This window comes from Haliaeetus leucocephalus, unplaced genomic scaffold, assembly GCF_000737465.1.
Source record: "Haliaeetus leucocephalus isolate CR32 unplaced genomic scaffold, Haliaeetus_leucocephalus-4.0 Scaffold160, whole genome shotgun sequence".
Classification (NCBI taxonomy): Eukaryota; Metazoa; Chordata; class Aves; order Accipitriformes; family Accipitridae; genus Haliaeetus; species Haliaeetus leucocephalus.
The window spans coordinates 1,493,178-1,515,828 of NW_010972596.1; positions in this window are offsets into that span (position 1 = coordinate 1,493,178).

Here is a 22,651-nt window from a genome sequence, read left to right on the forward strand (position 1 = left end):
ACAAGGGAGCTGGTAGTTTGAAGGGAAGCTGAGGATGTTGGCCAGGGAGCAAGTGGAAAGATGAAAATATGGGAGACTCCTGCTTCAACTGCGTTTTTGGCAGCTATGGGACTGTTGTTGGCTCAGAGCACGGTACATGACTGGCACAAATAGCTGTTTGGAGGAACAAGGGAAAGGGAACACTGTATATTTCACATACGGTTTGACCCACCATAATCAAATTTGTTAATAATAACCAGCAAATAGCTGAGCGGTAATGAAATGATACAGAACATGTTCTGTGGAAATTTCTAGACAGCACCAAAACTCTCATGCTGAGTTCTGTAAAACACCACCCTTTTAAGGAGGAAGAAGCCATTTGAAAAACAGCCTTCCCATCCTCCCGTCGGTCAGATGCAGCAGATGGATTCAGTTATGGCAAAATCAATAGAACAAAGAAAGGAATTAAAAGTAGTCAGGTACCTGAGCACTAATATGTCCGAGCAATAGTGTAAAGGCAGCAAAGGAAGACATATTGCCAGTCATTGGGAGCTGAATGGGGAAAATGTCTGAGGGAGAGGAAGGAGAGGAATCTGTGGGAGAGAAACAGCAAAGCAGAGCTAGAGCCAGACTGCCGGTCCTGGCGTTTCCCCAAGCAGCTCTGTTCTATGGCACCGCACAGGCCCAGTACAGCTGCTCTTACTGGGGGGCAAGGTGAGCCGGCCTTGGCCATGAAACATGGTTCGGCAGATTCCCCCAGCCAACTCAGCCTTGCATGGTGCTGGGCAGGCAGAAGACCCTGGGTCTGAACGTACATCTACACACAGAGACCTAACAGGACTATAGAGAAAAGTTTGAGATAGACAAGTCTACTGAAGCCAAACGAAGATTGTAAGCAGTGAGGAGGGAAAGACAGGTAGCGTGCTAGTCTGATTTTTGAATCAGATAAAATAAAGTCACGCTCCATGAACTGCCACTCAGTGATTCCTATATATATAAAAATATAAATATGTATGTATATATACATATAGTACTCCATGACCCACATGATGGAGAAGGTCAGAAAAAATTCTCATAATGGTCTTTGCTGGCCTTATACTTTATGAATCTCTGAATTTATGAATGTATATTTGAAAGTACAGCCCTCTCCCATGCCCAGCAAGATACACTGTGGCTCCAGCAGCACGTCAGTAGTGAGCCACGTGGGAGCCACACAAGGAGAGTAAAGTCACAAACAACCAGGCAGTGGGGCTACTGCAATCACTTTTTATGCTACTATTTAGGAAAAAATCTTAAAGATTTCCCAGTATTTTTTCCGTATGTGAACAAAATAGCTGCAGGATCTGGGTCACAGCATGGCGATGAGTATGCCTGGGAAGGTTCTGTTCTGCAGCTGGTCGTTGCGCACTGTTCATCTCGCAGCTGCCACGCAGTTTTGTCAGCACAGTGCCGCTTCCTGACTCGCACACTCCATGAATCTTATCTGCTGTCAGTGCATCATGCAGGGAGGATTTTGTTTATATACACACATGCCCGTGTGACACAGAGCTCCCCAGAGCTGCGTGCGTTGTAACGTGTGCTTTGACCTTTTTTTCCCTTCACTGGCTTTGATCAGACTGAGAGATTTTTGTTGCAGACTTGCTATATATGCAAAGTAGATTTTGGGCAGCGTGATAAGGATAAAGCAGTGGGATGCTAGCTGAACAAACAAACAAACAAGCAAACAAACCCCAAACCGCTTCTAAAAATTGAATTTTGCCGTCACATGATTCTATTTGGGCTTCTGTTTGCAACATGTAATGATAACCACGCTGGCGGCTGACCTTGAAGAGCCCAGCTGCAAATCCCCCTCTTTAACTTTGCTGGGTTCCTCCAGGTCATCCTATAACCCTCTTCTCTCTCCTTCATATTTTCCCACATAGGTCATTGCATTTGCAAGTGTAATATTTAAAATTGTAAACACCGAATTGTTTGCCTGCCTGCCTTGGAAGCGCTGCAGCCGCTCCACCCATGTGCACGTTCCTCTGGTGTCCTTCCATTCCACTTCAGCCACTTCTGAAGCTGCGTGCCGGTTGTCCAAGAGGCTGGTTGGGCAGAGCGTGCCCTGCCCGAGGGAAGGATGCCCTCAGCCCTCAGCACAGCTCAGCCAACGCGCACGTTGAGCTGGGTCCCAGAGATGTCCTGGTCCCGGGAGGGGTTTCGGTCAGGGCTGGTGCCCGCTCAGCCATGGGATATAAACCATAGCTAATTAGGCTCATTCATTCCAGCCCACGGGGAGCCAGTTGCTTTTAAAGGGAACTACGTAGATCCTGGTCCCACGTGGAGTGGCTGTGGCCCCGGCTGGGGTCATTTGGGCTGTCAGCAGGGACACGGCTGTTCACAAAGTTGTCCCAGAATGAACCAAATGGAGAAGAGGCTGCGGGAAAGTCTCTTCCCCCTCCCCGGGCACCCCTGTCCCACCAGAAAAAGCCCTGTCAAGACAGAGGAAGCCAAGATCCTTCCCTCTTGTATTGTTGTTGCCTTGTATTTTGGTTGCATTTGAGAGTCGTGGTCAGAAATTAGTTAAGCTCATTACACAAGGTAGTGTGAAAATAAAAGTGGAAGTTCCTGCCCCATATGTGCCTCCATCACTTCTCTGTGAGGTGTGGAGGTTTTCTGATGTGCTGTCTTCCTTTCTGTTGTTGGTCTTTTGTACAACACCATGCTCAAAAGTCACCGAAACTCCACTTAAACATAGACAGCAAATTAGATCTACCCAGACACAACTGTTCTTATGCCTTCAAACAAATTTGCAGTTAGAAACTGAACTTGGGACATACGGTGACCTTTGAATTTTACATTACAAATCTGAAAAAGCAGTGACTCCCAGCTTGCTACAAATTATTTGTCTTGAATTTAGTTCTCAAGTTATCATGCATTGAAAATGAGGAATGGAGGAGAAAAAGTGCAAGGGAAAACCTGACCAACACTTCATGATGATCACTGCAGTGATCACCCCATCAGCTAAGAGGGCTGGCTTCCAGGTAAGGGCTCTGATCTGTAATATCCCTGTCACTGACAGGCATATTTCCTCTGGGCTAAAATCTTGGCGTAAAAGGTCTTACAGCTCACGCTTAAAAGCAATAGCTCTGAGAAGGGCAGGTACCAGCGAGTGTAGTTTTTTAAATCCCTGTTATATTCCTAACGCTTGCGCAATGACCATGTCCTGAAAGGGGTGGATTTTCTGTCTTTCTCAGGCCTGATTGATTTAGATCAGAATAGTTATTTGGTTTTCAAGAAAGAGTTATTGTTCCCATGTGCAGCGATTTTTATATGGCCAACAAAGCTTTGTGATGTTTCTAGCATATGGCGCGAGTACATTTACTTGACAGCTCACTTTATATTTAGTCCAGAAGCTTGGGTTAGAAGTGGGAAAACACGAGCAGTGATTAGAAACTCCTTAGCTCTCACCTGGCTCTTCTCACTGACTCCCTGTGTGGCTTGAGATGCTGGGCTAGAGCAATTTTTTAAAACAGCCTCTGAGCCGGACTGCCAAGTTTCTGGCTAGTGCGAGACACTGTAGGCCTTCTCCTTACATTGCTGTAAAAAATCAAATGTTTTTTTTCTCCTGCAGTGTTCACCTAACAACTTAACCACCTAAAAGTTACTGGACATAAATGTTGATACCAGTTTCCCCATTTCTAAATGTGGTATGCTTCATCAACATGCACCAAGAATCAGTTATTTAAAATCTATACAAACCTTTGATGTTCACTTTGAAGCAGTTCATACTCAGCCTTTCTTATTTCAATACAGAATTAAAGTCAGGTTGAATCTGGATGTACATGTGCTATATAGCATAAGGAGACCTTCCTTTACTGACAATCCAGAACGGTCTGATTTCAGCCCAGTTCTGATGGCAATGGATCAAAGCGTTTAGTGCAAGTCCAACAAGTCTGCAAGACTTCTTGTGCAAATGTGCAGGTTGACTATTGCCACTTAGGCCAAGTGGCCTTCCTACAGGATTTCTGGATGGCTGGCAGACCGGGAGCTCGATATCCAGCCAAACAAAGTGACAAGGCAGTAGGGAATTGCTAAAATCTGTGATCTACCACCAAAGCTTATAGAGCCAGCAGGGGTAGAATAACCTCTGACTGTATCTGCAAAAGGAAATTCTTCCAGCATAAGCTGCCTCTGAATAAAGCCACATTGTGGTGATTGCTTCGGATGGCTTTACTCACACAAATGACGGGCATTTACTTTTTTTCGACCATTGTTGCTCTGCTGCATCTGATGAAAATGGCAGGGTTATGAAAGGGCTGCCCGGCTTCCTTACAGCAAAGCATTAAGTGCCCAGAATGAGAGCATTTCAGAAAAATGTGTCATAAAAACAATCTGCAACTCACAGGTGACCAGCCAGAGGGAAATGCTGGCTGGTCTCAGGTATCTCAGGTGCTTCCTGAGGCCTTCTGCTCTGGGTCCTCGCTTGTCAGTGCTGAGATGAAGAATGTTTTGCTGTGTTTCCAGCTTTGTCCACCCCAACGAGAGGCGTATGGGGAAGCCCCTGGGGCTGAGGTCTCCTTACAAGTCATCGTGATGGGCTCTGCCTCTTGACTGGGATTTTTGGTGGGCCTGGGATGAATGGAAGCCATTCCCTTCATCTGTGTCATCACACAAATTATACACTTTCCACAGAGAAGATATTAAAGCACATTTAAGCAGTAAACCTCTATATGAGGACAATCAATTGTATAATGCAGCATAAGGACCAATGCCATCGTTGATCATTTGATGACAAGTAGCTCCTTTAGCAAGTATTGTCCTCTTACAGGCTGCCTACTGTTGTATTCCGAAAATTGCTAGGATCTTCTTAAATCAGTCAGACACGGGTGCTTCACAAGCAATTGCCGGTTTCTGAGTAAAATTTTCAGAAGTACCTTTGTTACTAAGCCCTATTGACTTTGAGTGGTACTTAAAAAGATCAAACACATGGTCAGGTTACCCAAACTTGTCCGGCCAGGAGTTACCAGAGGTTGTGCATAAGCTGAGTGGCAGTAAATGTCTGTGTGCGTACAAATGCAATGTAATTTGACCTAATTTAAGCCTCTCATATTATGAGGTAAGTTCAGAGCTGCCACAGACTGAAAGCAGACACATGGCGAGGTATTGCAGCTTAGCGGACACGTGGTAACCTGCTATGCCGCAGGAGTTCGGTGGTTGACCTGGGCTCTTAGGGTCTCAAATCCCTTTTGAAAATGGAACTTGGGCGCTTCCAAAAATTGCACAAATCTCACTTGTGTGTTGACAGCTTAAACTCAGCTTTGTGAGTGCCACGTAGCTTTGGAGGGACTTTTAGAGGTGACAGCTACCAACCAATAATCACAGCACTTGAGGGGAAAAAGAAAAAAAAAAAGCTTTCAAAACTAAAAAGTAACTCTGACAGAGTTTCTCCTTCCCCCAGCTGAAGGGAGTATGGGACCTTGCAACTTACAATGATTTCTGACTCCCATGCAGAACACAATTTCCCTCAAATAGTCACAGTGAGAAGATAACTTGGTAGTGGAAAACTGAATTACCATGTACTTAACTTTATTTTCAGAGAGGTTTCTAATGAACTTATCATGTAATTTCCATAACAAAGTGTGTAATTATTCCTCTTTTTTATTGTGGAGATTTAATATTGAGTAGTAGCCTCAGGTCTATTGCTAAACCACATGCTACAATAAAGCTGTTGTTTTGTTTGATTTTAATTCTTAGACCTAACAAAAGGACACCCTGGCAGAGCTTGTTTAAAGTGGAAAATTGGCTACATCCCTTGTAGCTCAAAGAAAATATAATTTATTATACAGTCTTCTCAATGTCTTCATAAGCATTGTCCATTTTCTGGAAAACCATGTTAATAAATCAGCCACTAATTGTTGTTTGAAGGTCAAGCTAAAGGTTTTGTTTTTCTTGCAGTTGACTTCTGTAGGTGAAGAAACATTTGGCTTCATGGCTAGACATTCTTGGAATTAATTTTCCACCAGTTCTTATGCTACTGAATGTCAAATATTTCTGCCTTTGAAACTGTCACATCATTCTGAGGAGCTAAATCTAATTGCCACCTCTTTGAAATTTTTCTTTGAGCATTTCTGTGGCTTTTTAACTTTTGCCTGAATTCTTTCATTTTCTGCCTTTGGCACTTCTTTTTTTTTTTTTTTTTCTCCAAAGACCCTTCTGAATCTAAGTAAATGCCTTGTTAGGAGTCAGGCTAAAAACAAAAATTGCAAGTGAAGCTTCACCGCTGTGTGTTTACCTCCTTAATACTTTAGAAAAGGGTCTCACCTGCCCCATTGGGCTGAGAGGGGGAGTGTGGTGGCTGAGAGGGAGAGTGAGGTGTCGTGGGCAGCCACGAGAGTTTGCTTCACAGATGCCATAGTCTGCATGGGAATAGATGTAGCAGATGACTGGAGAGAGACAAGTATTGACAGGGGCTGACGAGAGGGATCCAAAGGAGAGAGCAACCCTGGAAAGCTGGCTGGCTGAGGGTTTCCAGGCTCTGGCTGTGGGCCCTGGGAGTGCTTTGGGAAGGGCTGTGCAAGAAAAGGCAAGAGGCCATAATGAGAGTCTAGCAGACAAGGTAACCTGGAGCCTGGATACCTTCAGAAGGAGAAAAGGTAATTACAAGGATGCAACTCTTCCCTGATTTCATCTCATACAGGTTGCTGCTGGAGGGAACTGCTGTACGTAGGACGTTATCACAGTTTCTTTCCCATTGCGTGGGCTGAGTTATCGTATACCACTTGGCACCAGCCCCAGGGGGCTGGCTGCACCCATGTGCATGAAGCTGTGGCTATGCAGCCCATTTCTTTGCTCCCCGTGGTGAGTCACAGTGGAGGGCTGCCACATCGCTCCTGGCACGGTGTGCGTTGCAGCATCCCTTCTGCTATGGCCACTGAGGCTCATCTCACCTACTATTAGATGCCAATAGACATCTACACCTGGACTAGTTGTCTAAACTCACTCTAGAGTTAATGGGGAGAAACAAACACGTCTAGAATGCAGTTCACCTCTTCCGAAGGCAGACGTCTTAAACAGGGCAGATGAATTGCTCTCCCAACACACTGATTTCTTTCCTTTGACTATAAAGGAAGTAGGCCCTGTAAGCCTCTAGTTAGTTTAGGAGAATGCACCCTGCATATCTGTAAGAACTAACTCTCTTTGTACAATGTCGACATGGGCAACATTTTTTGGATTTTTTTGCTTCTTTCTACTATTTGTTCTTTTCCAGACCACTGACTCTTTTTCGTATTTTAATCTCTTTGCCTTTACTATATGTATGATGCACGATGCCTGTTGCTTCTCTGTTGCCTTGTTCATTTACTAGATACCAGCAACATGATTAGGTGCCAGTTCCATCACAAAATATTCACTCTGAATTCACTGACTGAGCAAAAGTAGATCTTCCAGTGTAGATGTTGACATTTGGCCCAGTGAATCCCACCCTAGGTGAGACTTCTTAGGTGCCAAGCCTGGCAGTTACACTATGTTTTAGAAGCAGAGAGAAATTCTACGTCTTTTCCTGAAGACCTAGTCTTCCAGCTAAGAGAGGCAATCAAAATAGCAAGAACCACGCAGCAGATTGGGAACAGATGATTTCAGAACAGAGCTGAGTTTTGGATGGGAGTGTTTGGATGTGTTGGATGGAAAAGAAAATCTGGGTCCATTCTTCTAAGGAGGGAAATGAAATCTTTGCACATAGACAGGAGAAAAGACTAAAATGAGAGAAAGAAAGAGGATGAAGAATATACGAAATGAGCGAGGGCAGTCTGCGGAGGGTGTCCCTAAACCTCTCTCATCTGCTCTGCTACAATCAGACCCAATTTTAGAAATGCCTGATGGTGCCCTCCCTCCTTGTGCCACCTCTTCCCACAGGCAGCTCACGGTGTCGTGGTGCTGCCCCTGCCCACGTCCCTGAGGAGAGACCCTGGCCTCCAGCAGCAGCCGAAGTGAAGGGCTGGGAGGGAAGGACTGCATGGAGAGAGGTGAAGAAACTGTTCAGCTTTGTTCAGCTGGGAGGGGTTTGTACCCTACTGAGATCTAGAAAAACAAGTGGAAATAGTAGCCATAAGTTTTGAATAAATAAAATAAACATTAAAAAAAACCCAAACAGTTCTGCAGTTCTAAGGAGAAAATAATATTTGATTAAAAGACAAAACATGTATGGGGTAACTTTTTCATTTCCTGTTCATGATGAAGGTATTACTGACATTATTTAAGCTGTGTTGAAGACATATAACTAGAGTCTAAGCAGATATAAATGTTCTTTTGGAATGTTATTTATAGTTCCTTGGTACCCAATGCCAAACATTAATAAGGTTTATGAGAAACCAGTGGAGACTGTAAATTGTTAGACTTCTAATTTAAATCATGTTGCTGACTCCATTTGTTTCCTACACATTGATCTGACATTCAGATAAATCTGATAAAATTCTCCAAGTTGGAGAGAGATTTGTTTTCTGTCAGTGGGAATCTAACTATTAGAAAGACAAGGAGTGAGGTTTTTGGGAACAAAGCCACAGGCAGTAATATACCACACTTGAATCCTTCTTTTTTATTTATTTAAATGTTACAGTGTTTGATAAATTGCTTATGCAGCCATTTAACTGACTCTTCTGGAAAGTGTTTATTTGCAGTCACCTCAATGTCAGCAGTGAAATGAGCTGGGACTGAAATTTCATTAAGAAAGTCATATTTCATTATTATGGCCCCAGCGATCATCACTCTGTATACATTAAGTACAAAACCTATAGAATGTTTAAAGAATAATACAGCTATGGCAAAAAATGGGCACGAGCCAGACAGGATATTCACTGTTAATGCACTGGCCATACCAACAGCTTGAGCTCTTGTGGGACAAATAGCTGAAAGAGCATGTGGGTCTTAAACTTTGAATTTCCTTTGATTTGCCCATTTCAAATTGCAGCCTTAATTTCCTTCAGTGCAAAGAAAACCTCAGGGTACCCGCTCTGTGCCAAATTGAGCCCTCCTGCTGTAAAACCTGAGGGAGAAAGCCAAAAAGGGAGGGAAAAGTTACGCGGATCCTCCTTAGGATGTCTCGTCTGAGTGCTTCCCTCAGGACAGAAGGTGGTTTCCCTCCCATGAAGGGTGAGGTTTAGGGAGGTGGGTCAGTCCCCCATCCCCCGGACAACCACAGGGTCTGGGCCAGGGGCTCCAGCTTTTGAAGTTGTCACCATCTTATTACCATTTTAGAACAGCTAAATTCAGCCTTTTCCCAAACTCCTCTGTAATATGTGTCTACAAACCAGCTTGCCCCAGTTCAGCTGAATCAGCTGAAGCATTTCTTCTCCCAGACTACAAGTCTACGTTGTAAGGGTTTGGTATTCCTATGGAGGGACGTTGATTTAGAGCCTATGGAGCCAACAGAGAGAGGGACGGACAGACAAACAGGCAGGCAGGGCTGCAGCAGCCATGCTGGCCTGAATCAGGTGAGAGCCCATGGCACAAAGCTCAAGGCAGGGTTAGGCCCTGCTAGGAAGGATGCTTTGCCCAAGTGTAGTCTTGAACCTTGATTTTTCTTCCCATCACATACCCCGTCACCTAAGTGGTCCGGTGCACCCCAAATATCACCCGCTGACTCAGAAGCAAGCCATGATATTTGCATCTGACTGTGTTATGAAGGTAACTATGGGTTTACAAGTCTGATTTTGGGGAAAAAATACTTGGAAATAACAGCCTGTTAAGAATAAGGAGATAGAGCACTTTTATGGCTCCTTATGCCTTAGAGAGATTAATGATACGTGGAGTTTTATTCCTATTTTCTGTCAGTCAGAAAAGTCCTCAAGGAAAACAGGCATACAGAAATGAACACAATTTAGATATAGTAAATAAAATAAATCACAGAAGGTAAGCTTATATTGGTTTTTTTATTTGTGCCTTTGGATATACCGGCATGAACCAAATGAAAATCAGAAAATCACAGGAAAATGGGACCAAAGGGGACCTTGAAAGACAAGCAGCTCTTAGACAGCTTATCTAAACCTTCCCTCCCAACAGTGTGATTCAAACCCTGCAGAAGTCGATGTGTGTCACAGGCTTCGGTGGCTTTAACTCAGCTCCTCAGTGTTTTACAGTCCCTTTGCAGCAAGAGAAATCTAGCTTGCCTCCTCCCATACACCAAATAAAGTTTCCAAAATGGCACCTCTGCCTTGCTGACTACACTCTTTTCTTTTTTAATTGTACACGTGTATCCCTGAGAAACCTCACTCCAAGTTCAGGATAAACTCATGTTTCCTCTGCTTGCCAGAAGAAAATGAAAAGTAAAGCCCCATCAATTTTATTGCTCATAATTGTGGATAAAATGCAATATATTTGGCTCATATAAATTTGCTAGCAAATTATATTCAATAAAACCCTGGTGAGCAATTTAAAAGCATAAATCCCCCCATGCTGAAAAAAAGCTCATAAATTATACAAGAAAAAGGAGTGATTTCATCAAAGAGCCAAGCTCTGCCCATGGAATGTTTCAATAGTACTGGATTTATAGTTTTCTGGGAGACGATTTATGATCCCTAATTTTCTGCAATAAAAAGCTCAGCAGGGATTCTCTGAATGAAATATCTTTTAACAAAGAAATAAATAATAAAAAAAAAATCCATCCGAGAGTGAATGCAGACAATGCCATTCTTGGAGAGCTGCCCCTTTTGTGTTCCTGGTCCAAAATCAATCATGGAAGACCCTAATAAAGATTGCATAGTGCAAAAGGAAAGGAAGACCAGTAGACTGAAATAAATGCATTGCACAGTTGGAGAGGGCATCTTTAGTAATAAATTCAACTGTGATACTTCATAGCCATCGTCTTTAAATAAGAATAAAATTATCAGACTGGTTTGAAGGAAAGATTAAACATTTCTAAAACACACAGGAATGATTACATTATATAAATAACCTAGAAGGGGAGGTTGTGTGTGAAGCCTGTGCACAGATGTGACGTGTCATCACAGCCAGAGGCACGGAGAGATTCACTCATTTCCCCTAATTTTAGGGCTGTGATTCCCAGTCCTTGCCAAATTTAGTGGTGGTGGCTGAAGATGTTCCTGTTCCCACGGGCCATCAGCCACCAGGCAGCAGGGACCACGAATCAGAGCACCCATCTGTTGCAGGTCACAGCCCAGGGTGCTAAGGTGAAGTGAGAACAAGATTGAAGTCAATGTGCCAGGCTATGAATTGTGACAGCTGAGGAGGAAACTTAATGTCTCTTTGACTGCTAAAGAGATGGGATGGAAAAAAAAATTTCCAATCACCTTTTAAAAACTCCTACATAAATCACCAAGGTTGTGACAAAGAATTCTTGCTTCGAGAATCTGCTACTGGGTGGTAAGAGAGAGATGACAGTGGGCTGGGTGGACGTTTGCTGTAGTACGCCGTGGTTCTTTCTCAAGGTGTTATTGTTCCCATTTTATTGATGAGAAGCTGAGGCATAGAAAGATGTAAAGACCTGTGTGAACGATCAGACAAGCAGATTGACAATACTGGGGTCTGAGTGCATTATCCTACACATCAGATCGAGGACTGTCCTCCCTCTCTACCATACTGGTCACCCACACGCAGTCCACAATCCCAGTATACAGGGATAGGGATAGCTGCCAGGGTAAGTGGGAGCAGCGAAACTACCTACTGCCGAGTACCTACATCGCTGGGGTCAGCAGCAAACACTCAAAATCTCTCACTGTCCCGCCAGACTTCCAGACTTTGAGACATAGAAGAAGGCTGAAGGTGCAGTTCAAGCAGATTTCCCATTTCTACCCATTGGATTTTCCCTGCTTATTTCTCCAGTGGGAGGGCTCCAATCTACACCCCCATGTTTTCAACTTCCATGGCAAAAAATACAGATGCAGGCAGTTAGGAGATGATCCAATGCCCATGCAAGCCTGTAGATGAAAGGACTCTATTGCCTTTGCTAAGTATTAGATTGAGCCCTTGTCTAAACCCACGTAATACAAATGAAAAGAAAATGCACAAAAACCATTTTGTTTTGACAGCAAACAATGGGCAGAAAAGGTCGGTGAAGATATTTGACTGACCAGCCTTTTTCTCATCAAGTTTTATTATGAAATAGAACAAGAATTACTGAAAATAACCTTGGTTCCACCAACTCTTTCTTATATAGCACAACAGACTCAGTTGACAGAGCTTGAGGAAAGAGGGGTAAGAAAACTTCAGCAAGGAGGAAGATTTTTTCATGAAATTAATTTAAACTCACATTGCAGCTCTGGAAGACTACCAGCTAAGAGTGCTGAGGCAGAACAGCTGGCTGAAAGGAAGGAAGTGTGTCTTTGGAAAGGTAATTTATAAGTATTAAGCATGCAAGATTTGCTACCTATCATCTATCCCTGCTCCAAAACACTTTATAAGCACTGGGCATTTTGCCCACGTCTGTCCGGCAGGACCTGGGAATACTTCCTAGCTCCTCTGCCTAGGTATTCACGCCAGCTCCATCCAATGCTATGTTGGGAGCAGACCCAGCTACAGACTGGTCTCCTCCACCCCATGGAGTGGAAACCCCGATTTATGGCCCAGCAGGTAACTGCAAAGTGCCCCTGCTGCTCCCCTGATCTGGACAGAGAGTGCGTGCCTGGAGCTACCTTACCCTGTACCCTTACAACATTTGTGGCTGAAGCAAACCAGGAGAAGGCATTCATCAACACCTTATTCATAGTTCCCCTAGGAAAAAAAAAAAAAAAGAATAGACTGCAGCTTGATCATTCACTGCTCTTGCAGAGCTGATTTTGGGGTGTTTTTTTGTTGGTCCCTCCCGCCCCCCCCCCCCCCGAGGATGTGGACTGTATTTCTGATTCATCAAGAATGCAAAATAAGACTTTATCTTTGCAGGTATAACTGTTCTAGTTATCTACAGATATTCCAGCAGATATATCTATATTCTTTTCATCCACTACTGATACCAAAGAGACTTTAGGGAGTGTATACATGTAGCCATATATTAACACATCTACTTGGCATCCCAGTGTACCAAAAAAAGTAGCATTTTCTTACGCAGACAGTGGTGTCTGGCTTCCATACCAAATAGCAATAACATTTCTTTGACATAAGTAGAAACATCCCTACAAAACAACAGCTCCCCACAAAATAAAGGCATTCAAAACTAGAGCTCTGTGATCCATTCAGTCAGCTGACTAGATTAAATTTCAGAGACAAAAGGAAATTTCTTTTTTACATATCTTGGGGATAATTCTAACATTTCAGTAAATGAGACTTATCACTGATGCTGCAGTGTCCTAGTGTGTCCCCTGAAGTACGTCAGCTGGCTGACCTAGGCAGGAGCCGTTTCTGCTTAGGAATAGCTGTTCCTGAAAAGGCCTTTTAAACATTCCTTCTGTGGATCTGTCCAGGACTTTGACACAACTGGGGGGGGAAGAAAAGGGAAAAAAAAAGGGGGCGAAAAAAACGCCATCTCTTAGTTATTTATCTTGATCCACAGAATAGATCCAAACCGACCCTCCAGACTTTGACTTGATACCATATGGAAACTCAGGTCAATAAACATGGTAATTATTCATGGCATTGTGAAGCCTTACTGTGTTAGTACAGGCTCCCAGTGATCTGCAACAACAAAAATAGGATTTTTGAAGAACCTGCCCATTATTAGTGCCTAAAATAGCAGAGCTGGACCCCAGAATAAGTTATGTTCAGAGAACTGAAGGAACCCTGCCTGAAAGCTTTCCCTTTCTCTTGCTCCACACAGTCTGACTGACCTGTAAGAGATCTTGCAGCTACTAAAAAAGGAACCAAGCAAATAAGAAGCCAATTCCTCAAATTGAAATGCAGAAGAGGACATACAAAAGGAGACAAAACAACTAAAAGACAAATGTACAGCAGACATAAAAGAAGCAACTAGAGGTGGAGAACAGTCCACTTACATAGACTAAAACCAGGCAGAGACATACTGCCCGGGGAGGGCTCCGGCTTGAACGAACACCTCACAGGCAGCAGATGTAAAATGCAGGGTAACATTTTTGCATAGTGTGTTCTAGTAAAGTGAGAGTCATAAACATCCCAGAAGCAAGGCTGGAAGGGATCTCAAGAAATCATTTACTCCATGCTTTTAATGTGAGGCAGGCTAAATACAGCTGAGAGCGTATGTTCAATCTGTTCTTAAAAATCTCTAACAAAGGTCAAGCCACAGATACATGTGGAGAGTCAGGGAAGGAAATGAATTCAAAACACACTACCTGCCTTGCAAATGGCCGGGTTCCCCAAGCTGACCTACATGTTATGTGCAAAGTTGCTTTATGGAAGCAATAAGCGACGTCTTTATTGTCAGTTACAACCAGAAGTACGAAGTACTGGGCCTTGGGATCAGATCGCCAGTGCTAATGCTGGGTGCCTTTATTTTCTCCAGAAGAGTCAGAAGAGGATAAGGAAGAAGTGGGATATGTCCCCTTTGAAAACAAAATCCACTGTTACTGACACAAGAACAAGAGCAACATCTCAGTAGGACAATGAGTTGGCAACCAGATCCTGATGGCTCTTCAATGTACCCGGGAAATTCCCAGAGTCATAGACCATGGCATTGACTAGCCACAGATCATGAGTTATGATCCTGACGTCAACCTCAGCAAGGCAAAGATGTGCCCACATCATTCAGATTTAATGCAAAGGTTATTTTTGTTTGTGATTGTTTCTGAGAGCTGAAGGCATAGGAGGCTCTTCCGAAATTTTGTGAAGTATGATCCAGGACCCAAATGCCATACAATCAATATTCAGCAGCACCCAACCACTAAGCCTTGTGAGTGGAAAACATTGAAGGGAAAGGAAAGGAAAGAAATGCTCAACAGTAAAAACAGGTGCTTACTAAATAAGCCATAAATGAGCCAGGGACCTCTGGCCTAAATATAATGGTGTACTTATTCCTTTCTCCACTTAATTTCAGACATAAGAAGGCTGAAAATGGCTGAAAAGGAAGACAGAGTAAGAGGTGACTGTGTGCTTTACTGAGGGTCAGTTCTAGGATGCCCCTGGGACTGAATCAATAGAAAGCAAGAGAAAAATTAGCTGGAAGGAGTGCACTAACCTGCCTGCATGCCTGCTGGGGCAATCAGATATCTCACGGTGATTCTGGGCTACAGTGAGACAAATTGGTGCTGATGTTCATGCCAAGCCACAGATACCACACTCAATTTGTTAGGGAATAACCCCAGATCTTTCCAGCAAAATATTCACTCCCTCCATATCCTGTCAGTGAGCAATATGGAAAAATTTCCCTCTAATGGGTGAGTGCTGTGTCCTAAAACAAGACTGGAAAACCATAGCTTGTACTTCGTGCATGAAAGTACTGGACAATTAGAAACTCAGCTGAACCATGCAGATTGTCTGCTGATGAGGGTAGACGCTTATTAAAAAAGCGTGGAGGAATTTATTCTTTGAAGTTTACAGCTGTTGCCATTTCAACCTCAAGGCCAAGTTTACATCCATGACAGCAGAAAAACATAGCACAGAAAAAAAGAGATCCAGCTTGCTAATTACGTGACCATTTTCCACCTTTCTGAGGGAGGCTTTTGTTTCCTTCTATTTCAGTGGCTTTGTCAGGGCAAAAGATGATTTGTTTGGTACCCCAGGGAAGATGAAGTCTCTTGTTGTTCCCCAAGATGGGGTAGCTGGGACAGGAGGAGTGTCTTGGGGCAGTTTCTGTCCCCTCTGGGTGGGAGGCCAGGCTGTTTTCAGTACGAGGGGGATTGCTAGTCTCTCCTCTCCATAATGCCTTCTTCCCCTCACACTCCCTGTAAAACGTCCTCTACCAAAATCGTATTTCCCTCCCAGAGGGGAGCTGGGATGGGACTCAGCTAGAGACGAAAGAGCACGTTAGTGTCCATGCTTATTTTCTTTTTGGGTTACCTGTTAAGATCCAGGAAAGACTCTGGAGATCTGTTTTTCTTGTTGCCTGGATAAAAGGCTTATGCTCTCTAGCCACTGCAATGACACTCTGACGTCATGCGTTTAACGCAGTCCATTGAACAAATGATAACAACCTTCCCCTACCTTGACGTTATATCCTTGATTAAACTGAGCTGCTGCCTACTTGTACCTCACCTCAGAGCTGGGTGATCTCTTCACTGTTGTTCCAAAATCAGTGAAAAAAGATGAAGGCCATCCAAGACCAAACCTTAACATTGCCACACGGCCCCAGTTCCAATCTTCTTAACAAAACCTTTTTGGAAACATCCCTGAACCTGTAGATTGCTTACTCTGATCGGAAGAGCACAGGTGTCGGGGCAGGCGTCTCTCATCATGCTGTGCCACTCTAAAGTTGATGTCCTAGGGACATCTGTATACGTGATGGCCAAGGAGAAGCCTATTGCGTATTTGGCTGGCTAGCGCATGGTGTGATGGACTCAGAGCTACTCCGCAATAGTTTTAACAGTGTGCGTTGGCCTAATAACTGTTTATTGCACAAATATTTTGGTTAAGTTTAATAGCAGACGGTAAGGAAAACAATCAGAAAAGAAGAAAAATGGCTTGAACTCAGCCAGCCCTGCAGTTAACACAGGACAATGGGAACGTCATGGGCTCGCAGGAGTCTGGTTCAACTTCCTGCAGGGCCTACTGAACTGGTTGGGAAAAACGGAGCCAAAAGTCTGACAACCGAGAAGCACAAATGAGCTCTGGCTGCATCAGCAGGACTCTCTTTTCAGAGCCAGAGAGATCTTGGGGAGCTGTTCAGGGGCACCAGACCGAGACTCAGGCACTCGCTGTAGTGTCTGCAGAAGCAAGACCTGCCTCTGTTGCCAAAGGGGCAGAACTTTGGATAACTTGGAGGATGGGGAAGAGTTGCTCATTTTATACATCCTTGGAAAAGGAAACAATACTATAGTCTCGGGAAAGCAGTTTTGACATTTTGTGGGCATCGCTTGTCAGATTGTCCTTGAGGGAAAGTCCACAGGCATCCAAACATGGCTGGATATTCTGGTGAAACCTTTCCTCCCTGTACTGCAGTCCCTGGCAACTCAAGGAGAGACGAGACCCAAACTCTTGAAATCTCCCCCAGCTGGCCAAGGCTAGGTGCCCAAGGTGAGGTCAAGACCCAGTTGCCAGTAAGAAACTCTTGTGGGACTGGGGACGTAGAGGCCGCCCTGTGAGCCCCACAGCCCAGCTGGTCCCGGATCGCCCTGCTCAGACACTGGCAGTGGGCTCCTCCACATCTGTCCTGCCAAGAAGAACATCAGAGAGGGTCTGATGTCTGAGCCAAACTGGTTTCTTCTCCTCTTGTGGGCTTTGCAGCCCATCAGAGCCCCAACACCAGAGGGGCAGGAGTGTTGCCAGCCCTGCAGTCAGCCTGGGTGGGACAGAGTGCGCTTAAACAGATGCACAGGGCAAGCTTATACCAGCAGGAGAAAGCATCACCTACTGGTGCTGAAGAAGGTAACGCCTCTTGCTAGGGCCTAGTATCCTTTGCTCTCCTGCAAATAAGTGAGCTAGGCTAGTTTAAGTCACCTGAAATCATGTTTGATCTATTAGCTTACTAAGGCTTTTGCATTACATGTGCAACGCGGTATGTACTAGGACTGCTCAGTTCCTGCCTTCCAGCTCCAGGGCAGTAACAAGAAGCGCTAATGCACGTCCTCCTTGTGATCATTTGAGCGTATACCCACAGCATTGCTTTTCCATGCTGCATTTCAGGACCAGCAGCTCTCCTCTTCCAAAACCAAACTGCTTATTTAGATGAAATTTCATTGAGACTTCTGTGGGCATTATAGATGTGCATCAGTAAGAAAGGACACAGCCCTTGCGGGACAACAGCGAACACCCGCTGGCTTATGTATATGAGGACAAGTGACTGCTAGGTCATATTTAATTTACCCTTACCACACTGACCATAATTCTGTCTAACCAGAAGAAAACATTGCATGATAGGGAAAACAGGCAGACCGCAAACTAAGTATACACCACAAAATCCAGTACAGCATGTTGAGTAAGCAGATGCCACTGGAAGGAAAGTACAACACTGTAGGTACTGAAAACCTTCAACTGACATCCGCATTTCTTTATTGCTATCTGAAGGTCTCCTTTAATAGCTGTCTTCATGATCTCATTTTTATTCTTTCAGATGTAAAATGGTGAGAGCTTATATCTGCAGTTTGCTGAAAGACATTTTTCTCCTATTCAGAAAATCAGGTATCTTCTTGTTACAGGTGAATTAATGTTCATCTGACAGTCAATTTCTGACCAACACTAGTGGGTTACTTTAGAGAAGGTCATATATGATCGTAAAGAAAATTACATTTAGCTGAAGAAAGAATTGGCAGCAAAACCAAAAAGTTTGTCAGCCTTAGATAACCTAAGCAGCACCTTGTCCCTTAGCAGGGAACTAGTCTTGAAAAGCAATACTAACAAGGGAAGAACTCGCCCGTAAGAGCAGTAATCCTTTCTCTTCTGTCCACAGTTGCTCATAGAAACTACAGCTCAAAATCTCGGCAGGGAGCTGGATGCCAAGTACTTCATGCTTTGGATGCACAACTTGAGAAATATTACAGGGTCCCGATTTTAAGGAGTCCTCTCAAAAATCAGGCTTCATTTTGGCCATCATAAGCTATTCAGCATCACCAGTCAGATGCTAAGATCCTGGCTAGAAAGTACATCTTCCCATAAGCAGTATGCACATCTTCACAACAGGAACCCGGTCTGCTGTTTGTAATGCTTGGCATTCTAACCTCAAGTAAATACACCAAGTAATCTGCAGGATATGTCTCTGAGCATGCTTAACATGGTAATAATGATGTTAAAGTAGAACGGCCGTATGATTTATTACGCCTTGTGAAATAAAGCAAAGCCAATCTCTTCCCACCATGGGAAGTACCATTACAGTAGAAAATGGAAACAAGAAAAAACGAAATACCACCCAGGCCTGGTTCAAACATGCAAACTTTCTAATAAAATATCAGAACCAGATGCTGCTAAAGATGAGTGATAATTAAAGAAGATAAATTAAAGAAATGTTTTTCCAGGGAATGACTCTACTGCACACAAATTGTTTCAGCATGGGGAAAAAAATATAATAAAATTACTGCTGCTGCCTGTTTTCAAAAGTTTCCATTAATGAGTCAAGGCAGGTTCCCTGCTAAATTCCCTCACATCCAGGCTCCCTCTTTGCCTGGTTGGTTTAATCTCAGTGTGGTTTAGCAGAGTGAGCAGAGGACCGAGCGCCAGGAACTCGGTTCCAGCACTGACTCACTGTGTGGGCTTCCCTATGTCATGCTCAGGGCAGGTCAGCCCTGGAAAGCACGTCTCTAAAAAGGGTCTTGAGGGGTCCGGAGCCTGACACTCTCTCCACTCTCTCTGTCAGACCTGCACAGTTCACCAGAGGTTTTCCCCTGACTGCCAGGCCAGCAAACTGATCTCGGGCTAAGCTGGTGTAATGTGATTTTTTTTCTTCGGTTTGGTGTCTCATCGCAAGAAACGAGTACACTGGAAGCCAAATTCTGCAGACACCTGTGCAAACTCAGAGCAGGAAACACGGCTGGAGCGCTGCAGATGAAGGGCGGATTCGGCAGGCCCCCGAAGACCACCCTGGAGCTTTACGTGCCCGTGTACAAACTCCTCTTAGTCCAGGTTGTTGTTAAGCTTCATCCTGGCTAAACACAAGATGATGTTTAAGCCCCTCAAAGACTTTTAATTTCTTTAGATTTCTTGCATGCAAAAAGCGCCTACCCAATTGCCGCAGGCACTTTTGTAGCAAATAAAATAACGTGCTGCACCGGGAAAGGAAAAGAATAAAATGAAACCATGTAAATACATGGCCTAGTTCCCTTTTAACCACATGTTCCCCAGGCTCATAACCTCTGGAAATGCCTATGAGGAATAATGTGGTTTGCAGTGTGCCTTTAAGGTCAACAAATCTGGCCGGTTTCAGGCTGAACAAGGGCTCAGACACCAGATCGGGTTCCCCTCGCTTAACGAGCTGCCGTGCGGCGAGCGTCTGCGTGAGCACGCTTCGCCCGCGGTGAGCGCGAGGTGAAACCGCGGCGTTTCGGCGAGGCCGAACTTGGGAGAGTTCGGCGGCCGCGTCCCCGCTCGCCAAGCCGGGGCAACGCAGCTGCGCGTCTGACGTGAACGTCAAAGCAGAGGGAGCTCCGTGGGGGACGGCGGGCTCCCCGCTCTTCCTCCTGGACAGCGGAGTCAAACCCAAGGGGTGAATGCACACGCAGCGTCCAGAACAGGGACGGGCCTCCCGAGCACGCAAGCTCCTAGCTATTTGCAGACGTTCCAGCTAAAACTGGAAATTTATACTCGGTTGGAGACTCTGCGCAAGCGATATCTGTCCGCAGGCCATCGCCCGCCGGCCCCAGCCCAGCCCCCCCGCGGCAAGGCCGGCAGCGCTCGCACCTTCTCCTTCCCAGCACGGGACCAGCCGCGGGTGACGGTAGCTGGAGCTGCTTCCAAAACAGTAACGGCCCCGATCTGCTGGCCAGAGGGAAGAGCAGTGCTGACCGCAGCTCTCGCTTCGTCCTCTAAAAAGTGCATTTGTTAAGACCCTCTACCCCCCGCAGACCTTTGAACTGGAAATAAGAAGTATTGGTTGCACGTCTCATAGGGAGCCTGGCGATCTCTCCTCGATCTCGGCTTTGGTCCTCGTGCTACCGATGGCGCAGGGCACCTGCCCCAGGGTCACGCTTCTTGCCTGCGGGACAGACTTCCCTGGAGACGTTGGATGTTGGAGTCAGTGGCGGGGGGAGGGAGAGGAGAGAGGAGAGGAGAGGAGAGGAGAGGAGAAAGAAAAAAGAAAAAAATAAAAAAGAAAAAGGGGAAAAGAAAAGAAAAGAAAAGAAAAGAAAAGAAAAGAAAAGAAAAGAAAAGAAAAGAAAAGAAAAGAAAAGAAAAGAAAAGAAAAGGAAAGGAAAAAGAGAAAAGAAAGAAAAAGGAGAAAAAAGAAAAGGGAAAAGGAGACATGAATCCGGGTGTGTAATTTACATATGAGGGAAAGTTTAAACCAGTGTGATTGGCAAGAATACAATGTTACTAAAAGCCACAGACATGCTAATTGGTGAGTCATTTAAGTAAACCCTATTGATCTTGTAAGTTTGCCAGTTTTCAATTTTCACTTTTGCTTGAAAACAGCTCAGAAAATATGACTTAATCAGAAACTCATGATTGGTGACTTCTTAATCCAATCTTTTAGCAAATGTAACTTACCTATCTCGAGGGGTGTTTTTGTCTGACCGGGGCACGGTTACAGACCTTCCCTTCACTCGCCCGAGCCTCCCCCAGCGCGGGCTGGGGACGCACACGCGGGGCAGGCCAGGTCCTACACGCTTTTCTCCTGCAGCTGCAAACCAAGATTCTTCTTTTCAATGGTGATCTGCGCTGCCAGCAACCAGCTTTAGGTGTACGAGGAATAACCACCAGAGGCCTGTGACGCCTCAGCAGCGGTGGGGGAATCCAAATGGTCAAGCTCGGCTCGGCCCGAGTTCTGCAGTTCTCACAGCCGTGCCCAGCACAGGAGCTCTGAGCTGCTCAGAAATTTGACTGGTATCATCATCTTGCTGACAGTAAACGAACTTGACTGATGTCTAACGGTTCGAAGATGAGTTTAGTATGGCAAATCGCGTAAAGGAACAACATAAAAAAGCAGCCTTTATCCCATGATCCCATTCCTCCTTTATTATTCGGGCTGTAGCTAAGGCAAACTTGATGGCAGTGCCCAAAGCAGGTCCCCCTGGCCGTCCACCTGCTCCTCTGCCACCGGTTGGGGAGGTCTCGTCCTCCCAGAAAGAAGCACCGTCGGCTGCCAGGCAATCCTGAGCTGCCGTGATAGATGGATGGGCTCCTTCTCCCCCTCAGAGAGAGCGTCAGTAAGCAGGCACAGGCTTTCCACATTCTTAAGCAAAATATTTACTTTACAAGCGCTGAAACAAAATTTGGAAAAGTGAAGAATAATATTTATTTTGACAATGTTAAATTGCATTAAAGTTGAAAGTGAAAATTAGATGCATGCACATACACCGAGGGCATTATCCACTAATCACAGGAACATAAAAGAACTGGAAAATACCCTCCTCCACTGCCACTAGGAAAGTTGGTCTGGACTAAATTACAGGCAAAATGTATAATTAAGCAAGCTATTATTATCCAGTGTCTTAGCAGATGCTGACCTCGTTTATGGTGATTGGGATACGAATTCAACTGAGGGTTGATTTTCCAGCTGTGTCCATGATGCCTTGGACCTGTTGTACTGCCCCAGAAATTCCCAGCATGTTAGCACTGGTGTCTAAGTGCAGTGCTTACGGTTTCGTATCCTCCTCGGCTGCTGACCGGGGAACTGTTCTTTAGCTTCTTGGGAAAGAGAAAATGGTTTTACTGATCTGTCAGCCAGGCTTTATACTTGAAACCTGCGTTTAATTATTTTGAAGAAGCTTTAATATTCCACCAGCACAAGGAGGGGGGACCTTCCACTGCTGTGTTATTCTCTTATTTTTTATTTTTTGCAGGTGTAGGCTTGTGGCTTAGTTACTGAAATAATAATTCTGTTGGAAATATCACTGGCATGAGAGATGAGCTGCCAAAGTGTTATGGGCTCAGTAATTTGTACATGGAAATGAGGATCCAGGGAACAACATAAACATCAGTGGCCCGAGGAGCTTATGATTAAAACATGATGCTGAGCTTTTATGATTTCTACAGC